The 24,688-nt window shown below is 40.6% G+C and overlaps 1 long non-coding RNA gene and 1 other non-coding gene across 2 annotated transcripts in view; one reads left to right on the top strand and one right to left on the bottom strand.

Moving 5' to 3' along the window:
* Positions 1-6,305: 6,305 nt before the first annotated feature.
* LOC111556787 lies at positions 6,306-6,411 on the bottom strand. Its single transcript, XR_002736515.1, has one exon. It is a non-coding gene; the product is annotated as a U6 spliceosomal RNA (small nuclear RNA).
* A 14,877-nt stretch (positions 6,412-21,288) lies between these two features.
* The window catches only part of LOC123380408, a 70,776-nt gene continuing 67,376 nt past the window's right edge, over positions 21,289-24,688 (top strand). Inside the window, exon 1 of the long non-coding RNA XR_006586130.1 lies at positions 21,289-21,774. This is a non-coding gene — a long non-coding RNA (uncharacterized LOC123380408). The remainder of the gene's footprint in view (positions 21,775-24,688) is intronic.

Genomic DNA, 24,688 nt, shown 5'->3' with positions numbered 1-24,688 from the left:
TTTTCTAGGCACCTATGTAACTTCACACACCAAATTCAAGAGACTTCTAGTGGCCTAATAGTGATGGGTCTTTAAGAGTGGTGTCTTAAAAAAAAAGAGTGGCTGGTCAGTCTAGAATTCACACCAAACCCCTAGCAAGATGCTCCTAATACCAGCAAGATACTCCCCAGTAAAGATAATTCTTTTTAGAGCTTCCACAAGCTCTCAACTTGTAAAAGCACAAGCTTCTCACCCAAGTAGCTAAAGTTTGAGCCCTGGGATTCTTAGAGCAACATTCTCAACAGTCCTCTGTGCCAGAAACATATTGCTGTGTTCCCCTGGTGGGAGGTATAGGGGAGGAAAACTTTCCCTTTCTTCCCTTGTAGGTTCTTTGGCTGGTCTAATAATTAAGTTAGCATAACACAGATTAATAGGAGAAAAACAAATTTAATTTTCTACATCCAGAAACCCTGAAGCTATGAGGCTCAAAGAAAGTGAAGCAACTGAGGTTTATATGCCATCCTAAGCTAAGGAGAAGGGGGAAGGGATCTTGAGCTTCAAAGGGAAAGAAGACAATTCACAGGAAGGTGGGAAGAGCAAATGTTTGGTGGGGAAAAAAAAGTTTATTGTGCCATGCACAGACAATAGAACACAGAGAGGAATCTGACCAAACGGCCCCTTCCCCCTACCCCAGTCTACCACACCTAGCCCAACCTTAAGGTTATCTCTGGTGATAGCCCTCTTTGGGACCAGATCCCCTAACTAAATTCTTTTAGGCAGTTAAGGGAGAGGTCTAAAGCTCTTCCTGAGTCCTTTGGGCCTTGATTGTCATAAGCTTGAAATAATCCACATGCCAAAGTGGCACATTCTCAGGTGGCTTGCCTTGAACCCCCTGTCAAAAGCAAACCCTAGAGGTGCCTGGGTGGATCAGTCAGTTAAGCATCCAACTTCGGCTCAGATCACCATCTCATGATTTGTAAGTTTGAGTTCCACATCAGGCTCTGTGCTGACAGCTCAGAGCCTGGAGTGTGCTTTGAATTCTGTGTCTCCCTCTCTCCTGCCAATCTCTCTCTCTCTCTTAAAAATAAACATTTTTTAACAGTTTAATTATCTTTTAAAGATATCTTTTAAAAATCTTAAAAAGAAAAAATCAAGCCCTCAAATCATGGAATAGACTGTGGCTACCCTATCAGGTTTCTATTCTTTTCCTCTCCTACTTTCCCCCCTTATACACAAAAGGAGTGATCCAATCATATATCCAGAAAGGCTGTCCTGACACCTGAACCCTCTGAGCCAGGAAACTATTTCTTCTGCCCAGAGAGAGGGAGAACTTATGATGGATGTTTGTTTTGCTGTCTGCTTCCAATCACCCTTCCAATAATGATACCTGGGATTTCCTCTGAGGAAACCCCTTTCCTTTCTCAGTCCAGATGCTTGGATCTGTCAGGTTCAGCCTGGAGAAGAGCCTTAGTCAGTGTGGGGTTCCATAACAAAATACCATAGATTGGGGGGCTTAAGCAACCAGAAATTATTTCTTACCATCTAGAGGCTGGGAAGCCCAAGATGAAGGTGTCAACCAACTTGGTTCCCCGTGAGGCCTCTCTTCTTGGCCTGCAGATAGATGGCTGCCTTCTCACTACATCCTTATTTGACAGAAAGAGAAAGCTCTCTAATAAAGGCACTAATCTCATCACGAGAACCCTATCTTCATACATCACACTGGAGGGTGGAGTGTCAACATATGCATTGATGGTGAGGAGAAACAACTGAGTCCCCAGCAGAGAGCTTCACACTTCCCAGCCCTGGACCCTGGCTCAGGGACAGAGAACATAAACAGAAGCAGTGAGGCCAAGGCCTTGCTTCTTTCTGGATGACTGAAACCTCAGACAAGGAGGCCTGAGCTGTAGGTGGGCAACTTGACATCACTTAGAGGACAGAAAAGCTGACAGAAAAAAAGAACAGGTCCTAAAGACACCTGGCCTGAAGCCAGACATACCTTACCCTTCTGTATGCTTTAAATTTTGTAAGGCAATGGGGCACCTGGGTGGCTCAGTCAGTTGAGCTTCCGACTTCGGCTCAGGTCAAGATCTCATGGTCTGTGAGTTCGAGCCCTGTGTCTGGCTCTGTGCTGACAGCTCAGAGCCTGGAGCCTGTTGCAGATTCTGTGTCTCCCTCTCTCTCTGACCTTCCCCCACTCATGCTCTGTCTCTCTCTGTCTCAAAAATAAATGAACATTTAAAAAATTAAAAATAAATTTTGTAAGGCAAAATAATTCCTCTCAGCTTAGGCAATTTATTTGGTAAACTGTTATTACTTGCAACCAAAAAAGTCCTAACTTCTGCAGACCTATACCAATTCATCCAGTGGTGTGCTCAAGAGAACTCACGAGAACCAGTTGTTAAAGTTTTAGGAATCATGCAGACCAGGTGTCAAGCACGGCCATTATTAATCATTAAATCATGCAAACTTACGAACAAATCAGTAATATTGTTAAAAGGTAATAAATATTCAAAAACCATCACTTCCTAATAGGTTTACATTTACTTGTGCTTGGAGGTTATTTCCATCTATGTATGTGTGTGTAGTGGAAAACCTGTAGAGGGGTGTGCTGCTGCGCCCCTCTTCCCAACTCTGTATTCAATGGTGTCACTCTGGGAGCTCGAAATCAACAAGGCAGAAGTATTTTCACCACAAAAATTGACAAACACTGCAAATCATGGCCTGATTTATTGGTTTGTTGATTGCCTGGACTTAAGAAAATAGTGGAGAGCGTGTCAATAATGTAGATTAGATTGAAAGTCGTTAAATTGTAGCCAGAACAAAAACTTGGGGAACATTATTCCAGTACTTTAAAATTATTATTTGATTGAGCAAAGAATATTTGCAGCCACTAACATGACCTGGCACCACTGTGCTAGTCCTTGGAAGTCAAAATGAGCAGGACACAGACAGCCCTGTGCTCAGGGAGTTCAGAGCTCAGGGTGATTTGTTCGAAGCCAAGTATCACAGAAGAGACAGCAGTAAAAGACATTGCATCTGTCATCAAGAAGTGTATAATTTAATTGTAAATACAAGCCCAGCACACAGAAAATACACAAGAGTCTCTAAGTCAGGGATGACAAATATCTATTATGCATGCTGCCACCTCCCTGTCTACACCTATGTGAATAAGTGCTGGCACTCTGCCTTGAGCCAGGATGTGGCTCCATCATCCTGCCCAAGAGAGCACTCCAGGCAGCCACTGCTGGGCTCACCATGGGTGCCATTCCACAGGAGTACAAACCATGGGACATCGCAGTTTACAAATTTAGAGTAGAGACCAGCTGGAACTATAGTACCCAAGAAAGGCTTCATGAAAAAGAAATTTGAAAAGGGTCTTGAACATGAATAGACACTTCTCTAAAGAAGACATCCAGATGGCCAACAGGCACATGAAAAGATGCTCAATGTCACTTCTCATCAGGGAAATACAAATCAAAAACCACACTGAGATATCACCTCACGCCAGTCAGAGTGGCTAAAATGAACAAATCAGGAGACTATAGAGGCTGGAGAGGATGTGGAGAAACAGGAACCCTATTGCACTGTTGGTGGGAATGCAAATGGGTGCAGCCACTCTGGAAAACAGTGTGGAGGTTCCTCAAAAAATTAAAAATAGATCTACCCTATGACCCAGCAATAGCACTGCTAGGAATTTACCCAAGGGATACAGGAGTGCTGATGCATAAGGCCACTTGTACCCCAATGTTTATAGCAGCACTTTCAACAATAGCCAAATTATGGTAAGAGTCTAAATGTCCATCAACTGATGAATGGATAAAGAAATTGTGGTTTATATATACAATGGAATACTACTTGGCAATGAGAAAGAATGAAATCATGCCATTTGCAGCATCGTGGATGGAACTGGAGAGTGTTATGCTGAGTGAAATAAGTCACACAGAGAAACACACATACCATATGTTTTCACTCTTATGTGGATCCTGAGAAACTTAACAGAAGACCATGGGGGAGGGGAAGAGGAAAAAAAGTTAGAGAGGGAGGGAGGCAAACCATAAGAGACTCTTAAAAACTGAGAATAAACTGAGGGTTGAAGGGGGATAGCAGAGAGGAGAAAATGGGTGATGGGTATTGAGGAGGGCACCTGTTGGGATGAGCACTGGGTGTTGTATGGAAACCAATTTGACAATAAATTTCATATTAAAAAGAAAAGAAAAAGAAAAGAAAAGAAAAGAAAAGAAAAGAAAAGAAAAGAAAAGAAAAGAAAAGAAAAGAAAAGAAAAGAAAGGGATCTTGAAGAACAGGTCCCACCCCAGGTCGACTGAATTAGAAACTCTGAAAGTGGCCCCAGGATTCTCGTTTTGACAAGCCTCCAGGTGGTTCTTACTGACGTGTGAGAACCACTGAACTATGCCCTGTTTCTTCTCCAGCTGCTTTCTCTCACGTGTCACTCAGATGGATCCTTACAACCTCACCATGCAGTAAGTAGGCAAGCCAGAACATTTACCCTCCTTATACGGGTGAGAAGCAGTTCAAAGACATTACGGGACTTACCCAGGACCACACTGCTGATGTGCAGCAGAGCCTGGGCTTCAGCCAGATCTCCCCAGCTGCCCGAGCAGTGTTATTTCCATCAGCCCTAGGGTAAGAGCATAGCGATGGCATGATTCCCTCCAGCCCCCAGCCTCCTAATTTCCTCTCTCACCTTCCCAAGGAGTTGGCCAGCTTCCTGACAACAGGCTGTGAAGAAAAGCCCTATGGGGTGATGACAGCTGCCTGACAGAACGAAGGTGATAGGGCTTGGTGCAGGGGGGTGGGGGGGCACCATGCTCATACCTGCAAGGATCGAAAGTGAACTTCAAAGCCAGCACCACCCAGCCAGGCCCAGGCATCCAAAAGCTTCAACTCATCAGATGCCACAGTTCAGAGCTGGCTGCTAATGGCAAGAATGTGGAAACTCAGCCTCCAATGAACACCAGGAACAGAGCCATGAGAGTTGGTCCAGGATTCAGCTCTTTGTGCCAAGCGCTCTTAGGCAGAAATGATCAGGTTTAAAGAACTATCTCCAGTCCAAGGCCAAGCTGGCAGGTCAGCCTGGGGGAGTGGAAAGGGCATCGTCTCTGAAGTCCCACATGCCTGGGTTTAAAATCAGTTTACAAGGTGTAACAGTTCCACTGTTTACAAGACCCCCTTACTTTCTCCAAGGCAATCTCTTCCTATGCAAAATGCGGATGCTAATACCCACAGTTTGTGTGAAGGAAGTGAAATAACATGCAAAAGTGCTGGCAGAGGTCTTGGTCATTTCCTTCCCTCATTCTTCCCTTTGGGAGTCTCCTTCCTCCATCTCCATGGATCCTGAGAAGGGGATGCCAAGCTGCTAATGAACCAGGCTAAAGGGGAACAACTCTGCCTAAAGCAGAAGACAACCTCTAAAAGTACCTTCTAGCATTAGATCATAAATCTGTCTTGTGTTGAAACTGTATTCATGGGCTGTTAGCTCTGTTAGGAGTGTATCTTACTGGCTTTATCCAGCATTCAGCACTCAGTATGCACAATAAAGAGCTGCTTTGTAACTTATGCAATATTGGACATGAAGAAATTAATCAGGACTTCTCCAGAATTCTCCAATCATCTGAAATGAATCTGTAATTCTCAGCAATTAGTAATTCTCTGGCAAACTACATCCATATGCCAAATCCAGCCACATGCTTATTTTTATAAATAAAGTTTTATTGGAACACAGCCATGCTCATTTATCCACACGTTATCTATGGCGGCTTTCACACTACAAAGGCAGGGTTGGAATGCAAGGACTGAAATATTTACCATCTAGCCATTTATGGAAAACTACCAACCCCTGCTCCAAAAGAAGCATAGATAAATTGAACTGTTGCAGTTCAAGCTCTCCAAGAAGTAGACTGTGAGAAAGAGTTCAGGGTTCAGGATGTTAAGTAGGGGATGCCTCTGGGATCCACACATCTGGAGCAGAGAGAAAAATAGCAGAAGTGGGCACAGAGAGAAATCTGACTGCAATGCGGGTCCAGCAGCCTCAGCTGACTCCAGAAGGAACACAGGAGCAAATAACCCTTCAGAGTTGGCCTGAATGGGCCCAAGTAGCTGCACTTTTACCCTCTGCCTTAATTGGTCATTGGAAGTGGGCTATCCCCAGGAATGATGTGCCTTTGGGTGAGGCAGCTGTCAAAGGGGCTGACTGCTCAAGGTTGTCTACTGACATCAGTCCTAGAACCAAGGGTAACAAATCCTCCCCCCAAGGGAACCTTAGGGGCATATCTTCATGCCCAGCACAGCCACCCAAGATTTTTTTTTCTAATATGGAACACTTCACAAATTTACATCTCATCCTTGTGCAAGGCCATGCTAATATTCTCTGTATTGTTCCAATGTTAGTAAATGTGCTGTTGAAGCGAGAACCACCCAAGTTTTTTTTAAGTTTTCCTCCCATTTACAATTGTACCAAAAACTGTAAGATACCCAGGAATAACCCTAACCAAAGACGTAAAAGATCTGTGTGTTTAAAACTATAGAAAAGTTATGAAAGAAATTGATGAGGACACAAAGAAATGGAAAAACATTCCATGCTCATGGATTGGAAGAACAAATATTGTTAAAACATCGATACTACCCAAAAGCAATCTACAAATTCAAAGCAATCCATATCAAAATAACATCACCTGTCTTCACAGAGCTAGAATAAACCATTCTAAAATTTGTATGGAACCAGAAAATACCCCAAATAGCCAAAGTAATGTTGAAAAAGAAAACCAAAGCTGGAGACATCACAATTCCAGACTCTAAGCTGTATTACAAAGCTGTAATCATCAAGAGAGTGTGTGTGCACAAACACACACACACATGGATCAATGGAATAGAACAGAGAACCCAGAAATTGACCCACAAATGTATGGGCAGCTAATCTTCAACAAAGCAGGAAAGAACATCGAATGGAAAAAAAAAAAAGTCTCTTCAGCAAATGGTGCTGGGAAAACTGGACAGCTACATGCAGAAGAATTAGACTAGACCACTTTCTTACACCATACACAAACATAAATTTAAAATGGATGAAGAACCTGAATGTGAAGCAGGAAACCATTAAAATCCAACAGGAAAAAAGAGGCAGAAGTCTTTTTGACCTCAGCCACAGCAACTTCTTACTAGACATGTCTCTGCAGGCATGGGAAACAAAAGCAAAAATGAACTATTGCAACCTCATCAAGATAAAAAGCTTCTACACAGCAAACAATCAGCAAAACTAGAAGGCAACTGACAGAATGGAAGAGGATATTTGCAAGTGACATATCAGAAAAAGAGTTAGTATCCAAAATCTATAAAGAACTTATCAAACTCAACACCCCAAAACAAACAATACAGTGAAGAACCATCTATGGATATGGGGGTGTCATCAGTGAGATACAAAGTCAAAGTGATCACAAGATTTCCAGAATAATAACTAAAATATCACCTTAAATTTGTCCCTAATAATGTTCTTGAAAAACTTTATGTCCAAAAGTTTTATTGGAAATCATAAATAGAGAAACAGTCTATAAATATATAAATGCCATTCTCGGGAGAAATAGACTTTCTATTTCTATCAGAATAGCACCCAGAGTTGCTGACAGAATGGTAAGATCTAAGATAAATAACATATATAAGATATAAAATGTTTTATATAAAAGAGATACAATGAGAGATAAGGTACAAAATGTTACTATTTATTAGTGCAATAGCACAAGAACAAGAGATTTTGAGTCTACAAACCTAGGCTCAGTTCCCCACCTGCCACTCACTATGCGCAAACCCCTTTACCCTTCTGACATGTTTGCTCATCTATAAGATTGGACTGTGATACTCTACCCACCTCACAGTGTTGTCACAGAATCAGAAGAAATGCTATATGTGAAACAGTGATGAAATCTGAAACGTGATCAAAAAATACTTTTTCTTCTGTCTTCTGTAACACCTCCTTCAATGCTATCTTGAAGTTCTATTCAAAGATTTAATTGATTTAGTTCTTCTTTTTGTCTGGTCTTACCAAGCATATCATCAATATTTTGTCATATGCAGAATAGGTATTTACAAATATTTTTTTATTTTTTCTTGATCTACCTACATACACATGCATAAATAAATATACATTCACACACACATATACATACAAATACCAGCCTCATATGATATTTCCTTCCCAAGACAAATATCCTAGAGAATAGATAGGCATTGATAGCCGAAACTTTTGACAAAGAATGTTGGAGAAAATATCCGTGAACATTCAAAGTCCCACCTCTTCACAGTCCTGTCCCCACTGACATCACATGAGGTGATGGGAGCCCACTGAATGGCCCAGAACACTGAGGTTTTGTCCCACGATGTTCTACTGAGCTATAAATGGCCATGTATACTACAATAAGATCCAGGGATTACCTTCATTCTGTCTTGTGTCTCTGTTGGCACACCTGTTCTGTCAATGAGTCATTATCCTTTCTGCATTTCTTTTCTTTCTTTCTTTCTTCCTTCCTTTCTTTCTTTCTTTCTTTCTTTCTTTCTTTCTTTCTTTCTTTCAAACTACCTCTTCACTCCATGAATACACATAATAATGTATATCATAATAATATATGTCACTTGTTTCTTGGGCTGCATTAGCAAAGGGGAAAAGAGCACCATAGTAATAGGATAACTAGCATTACTCAGGTTCTGCCCACTTCTATTTAATCTGTCAAAACCTCCATTTTTCATGAAAAGTTCCACACAACTGGTTATGAGAGTTCTTAGAAAGTGCTTGTACAGTACCATATTTCCCAGCCCTCTCAGTTTCTGTGGGGCACCTTCATTTTCTTTCTCTCCTGCTCTAAGTTTGTAAAACTCCATGAACGTGCCTTGGCTCTGCCTGTAGATGTCCAGGAAAGTCCTTCTGGCCTGATGTCATCAATAGGAGGTGTATGTCAGTGACACTGAATTCCAACCTGAGGAGAATCCCTCTTCCAAACCTGTTACCAAAGCAGGACTGTCTGTTCCTCCTCAGTTTTTCAAGACTTTCTTCCCAGCCCTCTTTCCATTTCATTTCCTCTTTCATTTGCAGTCCCCTCTCCCCTCTCTCCTCTCCTTAGCACTCAGGGTCATGTCCTACAGTCAAAGGGACTGGCCCTGGATAGCTGTCTGAGTTTCAAACTCCAATTCAAAGAAGAAACCTCTTCACAGACACCTGTGTCACTGTCAGTGGGCCAGGTGTGTTCACCTGGTCTCCAGCTTCCCGCACAGGAACTGCGTCCCTGCTGCCACACATACCCAATCAACAAACATTTGTTGAGCAACTACACCGGTGGGCCCAGTGTCAGACAGTGAGCATCTGAATCCCTGAGGGGGCATGTCTTTGCCTTAGAGGGCATGTCATTATACTCTGAGGCCTCTTCCTTTACCTAGGCATTCAATCATTCAATGAGTATATTTGGCAGCTACTAGGAAGGAGACATTAAGCCCTCTGTGGTAAAAGATGAATAGAATACAGCAGCTGTTGCCTTCACAGGGCTTATAATCTAGAGCAGATATAGGAAGTTCACAAATAACCATAATACAAAGTAAAATACAGTAAGTGCTACAAGAGAGATACAAAGTATTTCTGGTATTCAGAAAAAGAAGAGTGTGTTTATTAAGCACTTTCTCTTGCCCAGGCATGATCTCTATATCCCAGAGAGAGGGGGACAGAGAAGAGTGTGTTTATTGTTGTTGTTGTGTATGTGTGTGTGTGTGTGTGTGTAAGGGTATTTATAATATCCATATTATAAATACATAATAGTGTATATATTTTTTCCATTTGAAATTTATTACCTCCCCCCCCCCAATTTTATAGGTGAGCATCTCCATCTCAACATGACTCAGTAACTTGCTTGGAAAGGGATCTTTGTCAACGGGAACATCTGGAAAGGTTTTTTTTTTTTTAATTTTTTAAATGTTTATTTATTTTGAGAGAGAGAGAACATGAGCAAGGGAGGAGCAGAGAGAGAGAGGGAGACACAGAATCCAAACCAGGCTCCAGGCTCTGCGCTGTCAGCACAGAGCCCGACACAGGGTTCGAACCCACGAACTGTGATATCATGACCTGAGCAGAAGTCAGACACTTAACTGACTGAGCCATCCAGGTGCCTTGGAAGCACCTGGAAAGTTTTAATGAAAGAAGTCTCATCTCAGCTGGTTATTAAAGGTTTGGTAGAGTTTTAATTCATATTTATGATTTTTGGTACAAAAGTAGTACATTTTCATCATGGAGATTTAAAAAATATAGAAAAGCACAAACATGCAAGTTGGGGGTGGGGGGAGGCCATAAATCCCACCACTTCAATGTAAAAGTACTAGCAACCTTTTGGTGCATGTCCTTATAAACGTTTTTCTACTAATCGTCGCTTCTAAAAGAACAATCTGGACTACACTGTTTAGTCCCTGCATTCTTATAAATGACATTTCACTTGATCTTCACAATAGCTCTGCAAAGTGAGAAGTGTTACAATCCCATTTTTTAAGAATAGCTTGAAAGACAGGGACTTTAAGCTTGTCCAAGTCATGTGACATAGCCCAAAGGCACATCCCGAATGTCTTTCTCCAGAGTCCACTCTCAGCTTCCTCCAGCCATCTCCCAGCCCAGAGCTGCACCTCAGAGATGGCAGGGCATGGAAGAGAAAGGAAGGAATCACTGGGAGGGATTTATCTTAATGCAGGACTTAGTGACTGCTTCCATATAGGGCATAAAGGAAGGGGAGGAATTTTTAAATGATGCTAATTTTTGCAGCCTGGGTAGCTGGAAGAAGGCTGATCACATAAATTATACCAATTTCATAACCTGTTCAATAATACATGTAACCTCTACTAGGCAGAAATATTTCCTCGATTCAGACTCACCCCTAACTCAGACAGAGCTCTAGGCACCATGTACCAGTGAGGTCTCATCAAGTCTGTAATCCAGGTCACTAAGGAGAATTGGCTCTGGCTGAAAATCTTATGGGAGGCAGCATGTGGGCCAGAGCACCTCATTTGTGCATGCCCAGGCCTACCCACACTGTGTTTTCCCACAGTGGCTTCTCTGCAACCAACAGAGCATCTGGAACAGACTCCAAGCTAAAGTGCAATTAAGCAGAATGGTCCCCTCCCCGCTCCACATCAAGTGGACTTCAGTTCTGTCTTAGCAGGAATGGGAACAACAAGTTTTTGCCAAAAGAAAAGAAGAAATCAAAACATAAGATGTACTTCTTCCTTGGGCTGCATGTTCCTGGCTTGACTTATATCACTTATGTAACAGTGATATAATTTTTTAGAACCGTATATAAAGTTTCAGAAAAGGCCAGAAATACCAGCCCAGGATTTGGTCCCCTAGAGTTCTGGCACCAAAAGAAAGGGAAGGAATATGGCTGCATGGGAGTCGGGAATGTTTCTTCTGATTCCAGCCTCCAGACCCGAGGCACACCCTGCCCCATAGACAAGGAATGCAACATGGCAGACAACAGTGGAAGAGGGACAAAGAAGGAAGAGTGGGCATGTTTCTTCTTGGGACCACTGAGATCCTTGAACCCTTTGCAGGTCTAGCTGACAGTTCATCTTTGATGGAGAAAACAGTGATTCACTGGACAAAGAGTTCTTGTTCAACTGTTGGCTGAATACACAGCATCCAACTCTACCATCCACATCCCCCAAGCCCAAGATAACTTGTTTTGTTTATTTTCTCTATCAGGTTTTCTAAACCTTGACACTTTCCAGAAATTCACCCTCAGGAAGCTAATTTTTACATAATCGTTAGTTTCTATTTCTTTCTTTTTATTTCCTTCTTTCTTTCTTTCTCTTTCTTTCTTTCCTTTTTTCTTTTTGATCAAAGCTGCTCTCCATTTGGATGACATGTGATGACCCACATCAGTAGAAAACATTAGCTTTGCCCTCTTTGACTCTGAAAACTTGGCAACAGAGTCAAATTCTCTCCAGGTCTCTCTAGTGTGAAACTTCCTGTAATCCTTTTCCCTAACACATACCACAAATCACTCACACAGATGCTTTAGAGAGAAGGCCAGGCCCTTACAAATATCCTACTGAGAGCCTTCTTCAAGCCTGTTTCTTCCTCTAAATTTCTTCAGTATCTGATCCCTCTTTGCTCTTTCCTCTACATTTTATAACATTGTATCCAACCAGTGTGTCCTCTACTATGTATTGGAACAGATAATGCCTGATAAACACTGATAGATGGAGTCACTGAATGAAGAATCCCTTCCCATCTTTTCCTATTTCATTCTTTTTCTCTGTTTGTCTTTATCACTGATTCTCTGGAGCTTCCAATAGAGACCTATACCTGTTCCCTCAGACTTAGCAACTTGCCACTTACCTGTCCCAGGGTCTATCACCTCTTTTATTTCTTAACAAGACAAACTTCATTGAACTCATACCAATGAAAGCTCATTTTCCTCTTATCATTCAATGGTGAATAATTACTGACTACTCACCCTGGTCCAGGCATCATTCTAACAAAACAGATGAAATCCCAAATCCAAAGGAGCTTACATTCTAGTAGCAGGAGACCAATGATAAGCAAATCGATAAACCAATAAATAATATGTTCAGAAGAAAAATAAAGGAGAGTCAAGAAACAGCATAATGGAGGTTGGCTAGGTCTTTTCCAAGCCTCAGTAAAAATAGTCACTTGTCCTCATATTTACCAAATGTGTAAGCCTCTCACCCATTTGGCAACAGGCACGGATGCACTGAGATAGCTGATCCACAACATCTGTTTCTGTCAACCAACCCTCAAATAGGAAGAGTAATAATGTCCACTTTATAAGGATTGAACAAAGTAGGTAATCCTTGTAAAGTGCTTAATGTAGTGTCTGGTACACAAAGCATACTAAATAAAGGGCAGCCAGAAAAAAAATGGGAAGGAGCAGAGCCACCTCTGGCAAAGACGTTCTCATTTGTGCTAATTTTAGCTTATTCTCCATATTATTTGTGCTTTCTTCAGGCAGCCCATAGCTTTCTGAGCAATTGACCCTTGAACTGAGAAGCTGCTTCAGATGAAGACCTTAGCTGAATGTGACATGATAAATAAATGGCACGGTTTAGAGGGGAATGCAGGCTGAACTTTACAGTAGCTGGTGTGTCTCATTTTTCTTCCTGGGGCTTCTCTTCACCCACGGGAACTTACTATTCATCTGACATATGGGCAAACCTGGAAGTGAGAGAGCTAATACCCCATAGGGCAACTTTGATCAATGGGAACAGGAACCAATAGCTAAACTACCCTGCTTCTGGAATTAAGACAAAAGAGTCTGAAACTTATTCTATAGTTTCTCAGAGGCTTCCCCAGAAGGACGAAGCCTCAGTCACCCAAAGCAGTGACCAGTTCAATGATATACCCTGTCTTTCCCTCTTTCCCTGTTCAGTCTCATGGTCCCAACCCAACTCCTGTTCATTGAAATCACTTCCCAAAATAATTATCTTTACAAGGCCTTCACACCAGGAAGAACACAGACTAAGACAGTCATACTATCGATGCAGTGGTTTTTTCTTTCAGATTTTACTTCTAATATTATACATATTAGATATAAATTGTGTGATATGAAATTACCTATGATCTCTTCTCTTCATAGCTTCTTCAAGATAGGAAGTCTCCATTGTCAGATTAATGCACAGTTTATCTCCCAAGGATTTTTTAAATTGCTTTTTCAGTGTAGTTTTGGCTCCAGCCTGGCCAAGCTGATCATTACTGTTTTATATATGTAAGAGAAATCCCATAATCCATCACTTGTTACAGAAATTCTCTTTGGTGCAAAATGTTTACATTGCATCCACTATAGAAGACAAGATCTTAAGTTTTTTCAAGTTGGAAAACTTATTTGGAGGGTTGCAACTGTATTTTAGAGTGCAGATTATTCCTTAATTCTGGAAGCAACATTTTGATGAACCAAAGATGAATCTTCTATAATGCTAATGCCAAGGGATCTGATATGTGTGTATACACACACACACACACACACACACACACACACACATATATATATATATATATATATATATATATATATATATATATATAAAATCTGCAAATGCTTCAGACTGAGATATAAAAAATTCTGTCTAGGCATATAAATTGAGTACATCTAGCAAAATTATTGACCCGCAGCATTAGATTTTTTTTCTTAAATCTAGATTTAAGCTGTCTTATAAGTAAACTTTTATATTTGCCCTTGGGAAGACACAAAAAGACAACAGCCTAAAGAAGCAACAGGATGGCAGTAAGTGACCAGCAGAAGTGGAGCGCTGTCCCAGAGCCAGAGACTATCAAATTGACTGGCTGGGATGGGAGGGTTTGGGGAATAGCTTCCTTAAGTTTCCAAAAAAAATTGCTTGAGGAGGAAACCCTAATAAAATACTGAACTTATTGATGGCAGTAGAATAGAGATTTAGATTCTTATTATTTTGGCATTAATACCTTCTAAATGTGCGAAGAGAGAAACATCTTGATTACCCATGATCCCCAGCACTCCTGCACCCTTTTCTTTTACCTTGCTCATGAGGACAAGAGAAATCAAGGATCTAGTAACATAAAGCATGTTTTATCATGTCTTCATATCTACAGGTATTTGGTAAATATTTATTGAGTGAATGGATGAAATAGACCAACCTCTATCAACAAATACAAAATTATCTGAATACTGAGCAAGAAGGCATAAAAAAGAGAGAGAAGGAGTTTTTTTTTTCAACTACTACTCCATTTCCTTTCTATATTTCTAAGTGGGCTCTGATAATTATTAGTTCCTTGGTATGTAAATAAATGGTAGGGTGTGAAGGGAGAACATATGTGTTAAATATGTTTGGGAATACTGGTTAAATAAAGTAAAAAGGACTTTGTTATTGATAGGGCTTTTTTAAGTATAGGAAGTATAGTATAGCTTTTAAAACACTAATTATACTACAATAGTATATATTATGCTCTGTTTCTATATGTACTGTTGACCCTTGAACAACATGGGTTTAAATAGCATGGGTCCACTTACTCTCAGATTTTTTCAATACTTACAGTACAGCACTATAAATATATTTTCTCTCCCTTGTGATTTTCTTGATAACTTTTTCTTTTCTCTAGCCTACTTCATTATAAGAATACAGTATATAATATATATAACATATAAAATACATGTTAATCGAGGGGCGCCTGGGTGGTTCAGTTGGTTAAGTGTCCACCTCTTTTTCTTTTTAATATGAAATTTATTGTCATATTGATTTCCATACAACACCCAGGGCTCATCCCGACAGGTGCCCTCCTCAATACCCATCACCCACCCTACCCATCTTCCCACCCCCCATCAACCCTCAGTTTATTCTCAATTTTCAAGAGTCTCTTATGGTTTGCCTCCCTCCCTCTCTAGCCCTTTTTTTTCCTTCCCCTCCCCCATGATCCTCTGTTAAGTTTCTCAGGACCCACACATAAGAGTGAAAACATACGGTATGTGTCTGTCTCTGTATGACTTATTTCCCTTAGCATAACACTCTCCAGTTCCATCCACGTTGCTACAAAAGGCCAGATGTCTTTCTTTCTCATTGCCATGTAGTATTTCGTTGTGTATATAAACCATAATTTCTTTATCCATTCATCAGTTGATGGACATTTAGGCTCTTTCCATGATTTGGCTATTGTTGAAAGTGCTGCTATAAACATGGGGGTACAAGTATCCTTATGCATCAGCACTCCTGTATCCCTTGGGTAAATTCCTAGCAGTGCTATTGCTGGGTCATAGGGTAGATCTATTTTTAATTTTTTGAGGAACCTCCATACTGTTTTCCAGAGTGGTTGCACCAGTTTGCATTCCCACCAACAGTGCAAGAGGGTTCCCGTTTCTCCACATCCTCTCCAGCCTCTATAATCTCTTTATTTGTTCATTTTAGCCACTCTGACTGGCATGAGGTAAGTGTCTACCTCTTGATTGGGCTCAGGTCATGATCTCATGACTGTGAGATTGAGCCCCACATCAAGCTCCACACTGGGCATGAAGCCTGCTTAAGATTTTCTCTCTCTCTCTTTTCTACTGCTCATGCTCTCTCACTCTCTGTCTCAAAAATAAAATTAAATAGAAGAAAATATGTGTTAATCGACTCTTTATTTTATCAGTAAGGCTTCCAGTCAACAGTAGGGTATTGGTAGTTAAGTTTTTAGGGAGTCAAAAGTTATACTTAGATTTTTGACCACACAGGCCAGCACCTCTAACCCTGCATTGTTCAAGAGTTGACTAAATTTAATCATGACCTTATTTTGAAGAAGGATTTTGCAAGATAGTATTTCTTGTACATATGGTTCCCTGGAACACACTTTGGGAAACACTGGTTCAGTATCATTCTGATTTCTTTTTGGCTTTTGATTCATACTGCTTTTTCCTGGCTATCACATAGACCTCACACAGAGATCATTATGTACTCATTCTCTTTACAAAGCTTCTTATGTAAGTGTAAATCACTGAGTATTCCCAAATATCCTCCTTACTTCTGTACCCCAACTTTGAAGTTTAATTTCAGCCTAAATCTCCAAGAGGAAGGTCTTCTCAGACATCTTAATTACTTTTTAAGAGTCTTACCAAGCCCCTTAATTTTTAAACCATAACCTATAAAACAAGTTGTTGTCTACCATCCATGCATCAAAGAATGGCTAATAAGAACTTCTTATGCACAAAACACTTTATATGACACAGATGCTATCTTAAGGAGTGTGTAGTTTGATAACAACTTAACTTTAAACTGAAAGGTTTTGGAATGAAAGAACCCTGATTTTGTGGTCTTGGGTAAATTACTTAACATTTCTATCAGTACCACACTTGTGAAATAGGGATATTTTTGTCGTGTTGGTCAAATACCATGATGTATAAAAATATCTAGCAGAGTGTACATTCTTGCACTAGAAGTTGTAATAGCATTAATAGTAAGAAACTCTCTTAGCTTCTACACAGCAGCATTACCAAGAAACAGGCCTTGTCCTCAATTGAAACCTCCAGAAGCTGCCCAAATCACTGAATTATAAGCATACACTGAGGAAATGCCACCACCTGTACCACTATACACCGTCCACCTCCTTGCATTGTTTGCTAGCTGAGGCAATAGTGAACTAAAGAGGAAGTTGCCTTTGCCAAGACTGCCTGGTTGGTCTCTGCACTCCTCTAGCCTGGCCCAGGCTTTGTGGTCTGGCCTGGTTCTCACAGTTATTTTCAACAAATTTTCACAGTATTAGTAGGGCATTTTTTGTCATTATCTACTTTTGACAAACTAGTAATCTCAGGCTCTGAAAAAATAAATGCCTTGGCCAACGTCGCCCTGTTAATAAGTGACAAAGCTAAGATGACTCTATTTCAGGAGGTCAATAGCACATGAATAACAAGAGAAAAGGTAGAAGGTTAAAGGGCTATTGCATTAATCCAGGCAAAGGGTAGATAGGGCCATTGCTAGAATGGAATGGAGAAGAAAGGAAATAATGAAAAAGTTAAAGTTGACATTTTTGACACAGTGGAAAAGCCTGAAAATCTTATAGCATCTGTTAATTCCCAGCCTTTCTCCAAGTATCTTCTCCCTCATCCCCAAAAGAAAAGCACATCCTGGCTAACAAATGTGTGCACAGAGACATCCATCTTTGATTGAGTCTTCCACTGCCAAGTAAAACATTAGTTACATTGATTTTCACGAAATCCCTGCCTTCAAAGAGTTAAAAATTGGAAGGGGAGGTGAGAGAGACCACAAAAAAGGACATAAAGCCAAAGGTTTTCTCACACACTATCTGGTTACCTGGATTCCAAGGTTAGTTCTGCCATTAAATAGTTATGTGACCCTGGATAAATCACAGAACTTCATTGGATCACATTGTCTTCACTCATCACTCATTCATTCATATATCCAATAAATATTTCTTGGTTGCTCACCAGGTGCCAATAGTAGGCACTAGGAATACAGATGTCCCTGAACCCAAGGAAGAGGCAAATATCCAGACAATTCCAATTCTATAACAGATTCCTCTTCCTCACCCCCACGACAAGTCAGTCACCAACTGCAATCTATTTTACCTCCAGAGAATATCCTGAAAATATTCATGTCTCAGCCCCTCTTTACTAACATCCTGGTTGAAGCCACAGCTCATGAACTCAGGTTTGACTGACTCCATCACCCAAGCAGAAACCCTGTGAGTCAGCGGAGGGCTCAGCTGTGGTTAGCCACCCCTCCTCGGAGCCCTGCCGCCTGGAGGAATGAGACCAAGTCTCCTGGGCAACCGCACCTTGTTTGCAAAGGCAAGGAGGCCCAGAGCCTTAAGAAGGACATCTTTCAATGCTTGAACATGATATTTGCATTCCAAAGAAACCGCAGATTATTAAAAATCACATTATGCACATAATTGTTTCAAAGGAGAAGCCAGAGATTTAAGTATCACAATAACAAAGTTATGTTTCCTGTAGGAATTTTAATAATAAAAGTGTTTTTAATAGCTTTAAGTGTTTAGCCATAAAACCAGTACATCATTAAGTAAATCCAAGTCTTTGATGATTCTGGCTTTTCTTGCTCAAGAGGAATAGCTGTTCTTTTTTCTATCACATCATAGCCTTTTATCATTTTTTTGTACAGAAAACAAAACACAAACCTCTCAAACAAAGCATATCAGCTCCCCCCATACAAACCCAGTTCCCCAGCAGAAAAGAAAAACTTGCCTCAGTTTCCTGGTCTGTAAAGTGAGGACCATTAATAGGACCCTCTTCAAAGAGTTATAAACAGTGTTGCATCAGTTAATATTTGTAATGTGCTCAGAACAGTGTCCAGCACAGTGTATACTCTATACGTGGTGTTAAATTAATTACTAGATAGATAAATCATACTCTATCTAATTTTTGTTATGAAAATACTTGATGGGGAGAACTATGTCAAAAGCAAAAAAAGTAAATAAAATGAAAAGGAAAGGGTAGGAAATGAATCTATCACAGCACAGCACATAAGCTGTATAAAAAGGTCAGAATGAGATTCCCTCTAGAGATAAAGTATATTAGACCAAATATGCATATTCCTGAATAAGTGTGTTGTGTGCATATGTACATATATCTACATACATCTACATGCATCCATATAGAGCTAACTGTCCTACTTAAAAACCAGAGTCTGAATCAGAGGCAAAAATGAGAAATTCATTAATTGTGCCCTACTTCTCTCTATAATAACACACAAGAGGTTACAAACCTCAAATTGGGTCCAGTCCCAGAATTTGGTCAGTAAATTGAAAACAATAAGAACATAAAATGACTGAGATTCTCCATCTGCAGAAATAAACCACTCAGGAGTTGGTTGTAAATGTGCTGTTGATGGGAGTAGGGCTTCTCCCCATTTTCCATCAAGGAGAACAGGATGCCTCACAAATTTAATTAAGGATACCAGTCTCCCCCAAGTCCAATCAGAGTGACCCCAGGGTGCCTCCCCAGGAAAACACGTTAGAATGTGGTTTATGGTAACCTATTCAGTTGAATTACAATGAATCTGAGGTAATGTTGTGTTGTCATAATAGAGGGTGGGGGTCCAAAGGAGTCAAGAAACTGAAAGCCAAGTGGTGAAATTCTGAGTGTCTTCACCACTGCCCAGGGCTCTGTTTCTAGATCATCAGTCCTATAGGATTGAAGCAACCCTCAAAGACAACCAGTAACCTGTGGACTAATTAAGATCTCCAAAGAAAATGGAAACTAACCCTCAGTGTCCTCAGTGGTTGGCCTACAAAGATAAGTGCCCTCTCTTGGCTCCCTAACCAGAACCTCACCTGCTGTAAATTTAAAAAATTAATTGGCAAAAGAGCCCATTCTGCGGACAGGCTTCCTGGGTTTGAATCCTAGGTCTACCCTTTAATGGTTGGAAGACATTTAGCACTTCTTTCTGACAACAGTACCTACCTCATGAGCTGTTAGGAGAGATCAAAATAGAATAATCCAGAAAACATGCTTTCTATTTTATGCCCAATAAATGCTAGCAATTTTTATTATTGGTTATTGTACTGTTGGTCTTATTAAATCCTGACTGATCATCATTATGGTTGAACACCTCTGGGTAAACCAATGAAATCAAATATTTTTCTTTTTTCTTTATTTTTTTAAATTTAAATTCCACTTAGGTAGTATTAGTTTCAGGTGTACAATATACTGATCCAACATTTCCATACATCACCCAGTGCCCAACATGACAAGTGCACTCTTTAATCTCCATCCATCCTCCCACCTACCTCCCCTCTGATGACCATCAGTTTGTTCTCTATAGTTAAGAGTCTGTATCTTGGTTTGCCTCTCTCTTTTTTTCCTCCTTTATTCATTTGTCTTGTTTCTTAAATTCCACAGATGAGTGAAATCGTATGGTATTTGTCTTTCTCTGACTTAGTTCACTTAGAATAATTCTAAGAATTTCATTCTTTTTTATCACTGAGTAATATTCTATTGATCTTCCTTACCCATTCATCAGGCAATGGACACTTGGGCTGCTTCCATAATTTGTCTATTGTAGATAATGTTGCTATAAACATTGGGATGCATGTAACCCTTTGAATTAGTATTTTTTTTCCTTTGAGTAAATACCTAGTAGTGCAATTACTGGATTGTAGGGTAGTTGTATTTTCAACTTTGGGGGGAATCTCCATACTGTTTTCAAGAGTGGCTGCACCAGTTTGCATTCCCACCTACAGTGTAAGGTGGTTTCCCTTTCTCCACATCTTCGCCAACACCTGTTGTTTCTTATGTTGTTGATTTTAGCCATTCTGACAGGTAAGAGATGATATATCATTGTAGTTTTGATTTGTATTTCCCTGATGATGAGTGATGTTGAGTGTCTTTTCATGTGTCTATTAGCCATCTGTATGTCTTCTTTGGAAATATATCTATTTATGTCTTCTGTCCATTTTTTTAAATTGGATTATTCATCTTGGGGGTATCGAGTTTCATAAGTTCCTTATATATTTTGGATACCAATTCTTTACCAGATATATCATTTGCAAATATCTTCTCCAATTCTGTAGGTTGCCTCTTAGTTTGTTGGTTGTTTCCCTAACCAGAAGCTTTTTATGAAATCACATTTTCAATCTGAAAACTTACTCAAGCTCCTGAATCTTGAGTGCCCTCAAAAAGATACCTCTTGGGGCGCCTGGGTGGCGCAGTTGGTTAAGCGTCTGACTTCAGCCAGGTCACGATCTCGCGGTCCGTGAGTTCGAGCCCTGCGTCAGGCTCTGGGCTGATGGCTCAGAGCCTGGAGCCTGTTTCCGATTCTGTGTCTCCCTCTCTCTCTGCCCCTCCCCCGTTCATGCTCTGTCTCTCTCTGTCCCAAAAATAAATAAACGTTGAAAAAAAAAATTAAAAAAAAAAAAAAGAAGATACCTCTTTATAACTGTTAGCAACAATGCTAACATTGCTAACATTAATGTCTTATATACACAGGAGTAAGTAATACTTTTTAAAATAAATAAATTACTGTATAAAATATTTAATGTTATAGAACTATCCTCAATTGCCTCCCAGAGACCTAGACCCAGTCAATGTTTTCCCAAATTAGAAATGGTTGGGACCTGAGAGGTAAACCCTCTAACTCTCTTATTTTACAGTTGAGAAAATGGAGATGAGAGAAAATAGGCTTTCTTCTCTTTTCTGGCTCATGTCAAATGTTTATTGCCCAGTGCCCTCCAAGTTCACAAATCATTGACAACACAGCAGAACTGTGAAGAAAACTGCTGAGCCATGGACATGAATTCAGAACACTCAAGCTTGAACCCACTTCTATGTGAGTAACTATGGGTGGGCCATTAACCTCTCTCTCAGGGCCCATTTCCATTCCTGCAGGTAGAAAACAGGGTAATGCTGGCTGTTTCTACTGCTCAAGGTTATTGGGAAGATGGGATGAAATGAAATGCGAAGGTGCTTTGTGAAGCCTGGGTGCCATGTAAGCAGAGTGAGTGGTTTGGATGTGGACTTCAGAGCAATATTTTACAAGTTAGTTCTACTAATCCCTGAGAGGTACTAGAAGTGAAAAGTGTTACATTAGTGGTACAAAGGGGGAGAGTGATATGAGGGGACAGATACCACATGGCCAGAGGGTCTAAGAAAACTTTCTGAAGGAAAAACAGTGCATTTACACATTTGTCTACTCTCCTTACCTTCTGTGCCCCCAACCATTCTTAACACATTCAAGAAAGAGGAACTGAGAACGAGGGCTCAAGCTTTGCTTAGAAAAACAGGTGATAAATCATAAGGCAATCGACTCATAGCAAGGAATGGGAAACACATGGCAGGTCATTCTAATTATTCAATATGTTGCACGGCGTTGGGGTGTTGTTTCCAATGTTTTACGTTTGACTTGTCCCAGGCCACTCTCTCACCATAGCAACTCAAGTTTACCGGAAAGTGGAAAAGTCTGCAGTTGAGAGAGTTAAAGGAGTTTGATACAGTTCAGCTAACCACAATTAATTTTTAAAAAGAAGAAGCAGCCGCCAAATATTTCCCTCTCTGCAAACATCCTTTGGGAGATATTCTCTCCCTTTCTCCTTCTTATATGCCTCATTCTCTCTCTCCTCTGCTTCCCCTCCCTCTCTCCCCACCTCTCTGAGAATGCCTTTTCTGTGTTTCTGTTTCTCACCAACTGAAAAGTGAGAGAAAGAGCAAGAAAATTAAGTCCGTATATGTTCTCCACAAATATCTGGTTCTATAAACACCATGAGGACTTAATGGCTGTGTTCTTCGTTATACCCCAATGGAAGCTCTATAAAGTTTTTTGAATGAATGGGTTACTGAGGCTCCTCCCTCCTTTTGCTATAGACTGTGGATTTAAATATGATATCCCTATTTCAGAAAGGCAGTGGGAGATAGTACAGAAGATCATAAAACTACTGGCAATCAATGATACACTTTCTAAATAAAGGCATTACTGTGTAAAATATCAAACTATCTGCAACTGCCTCTCAGGGACCCAGCTTCAGTCAATATTTTCCTATAGTGAAACCATTTAGCAGAGAATATTAGAAATGGCTGGGACTTAAGATGTCAACTTTCTTTCTGACTCTCTGACATCACAGTTAAGAAAACTGAGAAGAGAGAACATTGGCTTTCTTCTCTTTTCTGATTCTTTTCTGAGACTCGGAAGGCCAGGGGACTGGTTCAACCTTGCTCCTTCTGTTCTGCATTGGCCTTGAGTTAATCATATCTCCTCTCTGTGCTTTATTTTCTTCCCCTAAAAACAAGGACTTCAAGCAAGAAAAATTTTAAAGTCTCTCCATAGTTCTAACCTTCTAACCTGCAGAGAAATAACCATCCCTTTGTGAATGAATAGGCTAGGCCCACAATATTTGTCTTTTCTGACTACAGATATGGGCCACACTAGAAGAGAAGGCAAAAAGTATCCTGTCTGTCCATCTGTACCTCTTACTCATGTTCATACTAACTAGGCCAGGAAGGTGAATCTGAAAACAGAGCCAACTCTTAATAATTTGAGGACCAGATCACAGCCTGATTGTCCCCATCTGGGCTGGTTGCCCCAACTCAATTCCTGTCACATTTAAATGACATTCTGCTCAGTTAGCTCTTACAGGCAAAATTTTGATCTCTCAGAGACAAGAGATTCAAGAGGTCCCCCATTCCTTTTTCCACCTCCATGAAGGGTGTTGCCTAAACTACCCCTGAGAAATGATTAGATTCTGTGCTTAACCATCATCAAGGAACATTTCATAAATTTCTCCAGGCATTCCACCTTCTTTGGGCCAGGCACGACTTCATACCACCTTCAGAAATTGAAGTTTAACAGGAATTCTCCATGAAACGCATCAGGAAGCTGCTCAGGTGAGAAAGCCTGGGCTATACCCACAGTGCTCTGAAAGCTCCCTGGTTTGCAGACATCTTAGGCTTTGGGCTCTGCTCTTGGGGCACAGCAGCTTCTCAGATGGAGCAGTGGGATGTGAACTTGACAATTTGGTTGATTTCAAGCCCCTTCTTTGGCATCTCTTCCACTGCCATGAGTAGCTGAGCTATTTGAGAAGTCAGGGTAGCCAGGTCACAAGTGCCCACAATGGGCATCAACCTAGATTCATGCCCTCTTGGGGTACTGATTGGGTGGAGAGGACTTTTCCTATATCTGACCTAAGTCCATGAACTCCAAATTTTGGAGTGATTGCTTTAGACTAGCCAAGTTAATGTTTAAAGAGCTCATAAATAAATAAATAGGTACTCTCCAGAGGAAAACTGCCAAAAGCCACTCAGACCTTCCTGCTTTCTAAAAGCCCTTTCAAAGTGGGCATCAGCTGGCAGGTCATTAAGGAAAGTGAAATGTGCTCATTCTGCAAAGCTCCCCTTTCCCTCAATGCTCCTTTGTACCTACAGGCTTCAACATACTCCATTTGACATTCTCAATTCCTTTGATAAGAAGTTCTTAGAGGTTTATGGAAACCCAGATCTCCCTATTTTGGAAGCAGGTCTATTGAAATCCTAGTAATTAGTTGAACAACCTTGAACAAGTGGCTTCATTTCTCTGTGTCTCAGTTTTCTTGTTTGAAAGTGATTTCTTACCTGTAGGACCTCGTTAATAATGCATGACTCTGCCAGAGGCAATGGGGTCATGTGGAAAGAAAGTAGCTTTGGAATCACGCAGGACTGGGTTGGGATTCTGACCCCCCACTCAGTGCTCACTTTGGGTCAGTTGCTTCACTTCT

Source organism: Felis catus, chromosome D1 (assembly GCF_018350175.1).
Source record: "Felis catus isolate Fca126 chromosome D1, F.catus_Fca126_mat1.0, whole genome shotgun sequence".
In the NCBI taxonomy this organism is placed as follows: Eukaryota; Metazoa; Chordata; class Mammalia; order Carnivora; family Felidae; genus Felis; species Felis catus.
Note: the sequence above shows the minus strand (reverse complement) of the source record. Positions and strands in the feature narration are given on the sequence as shown.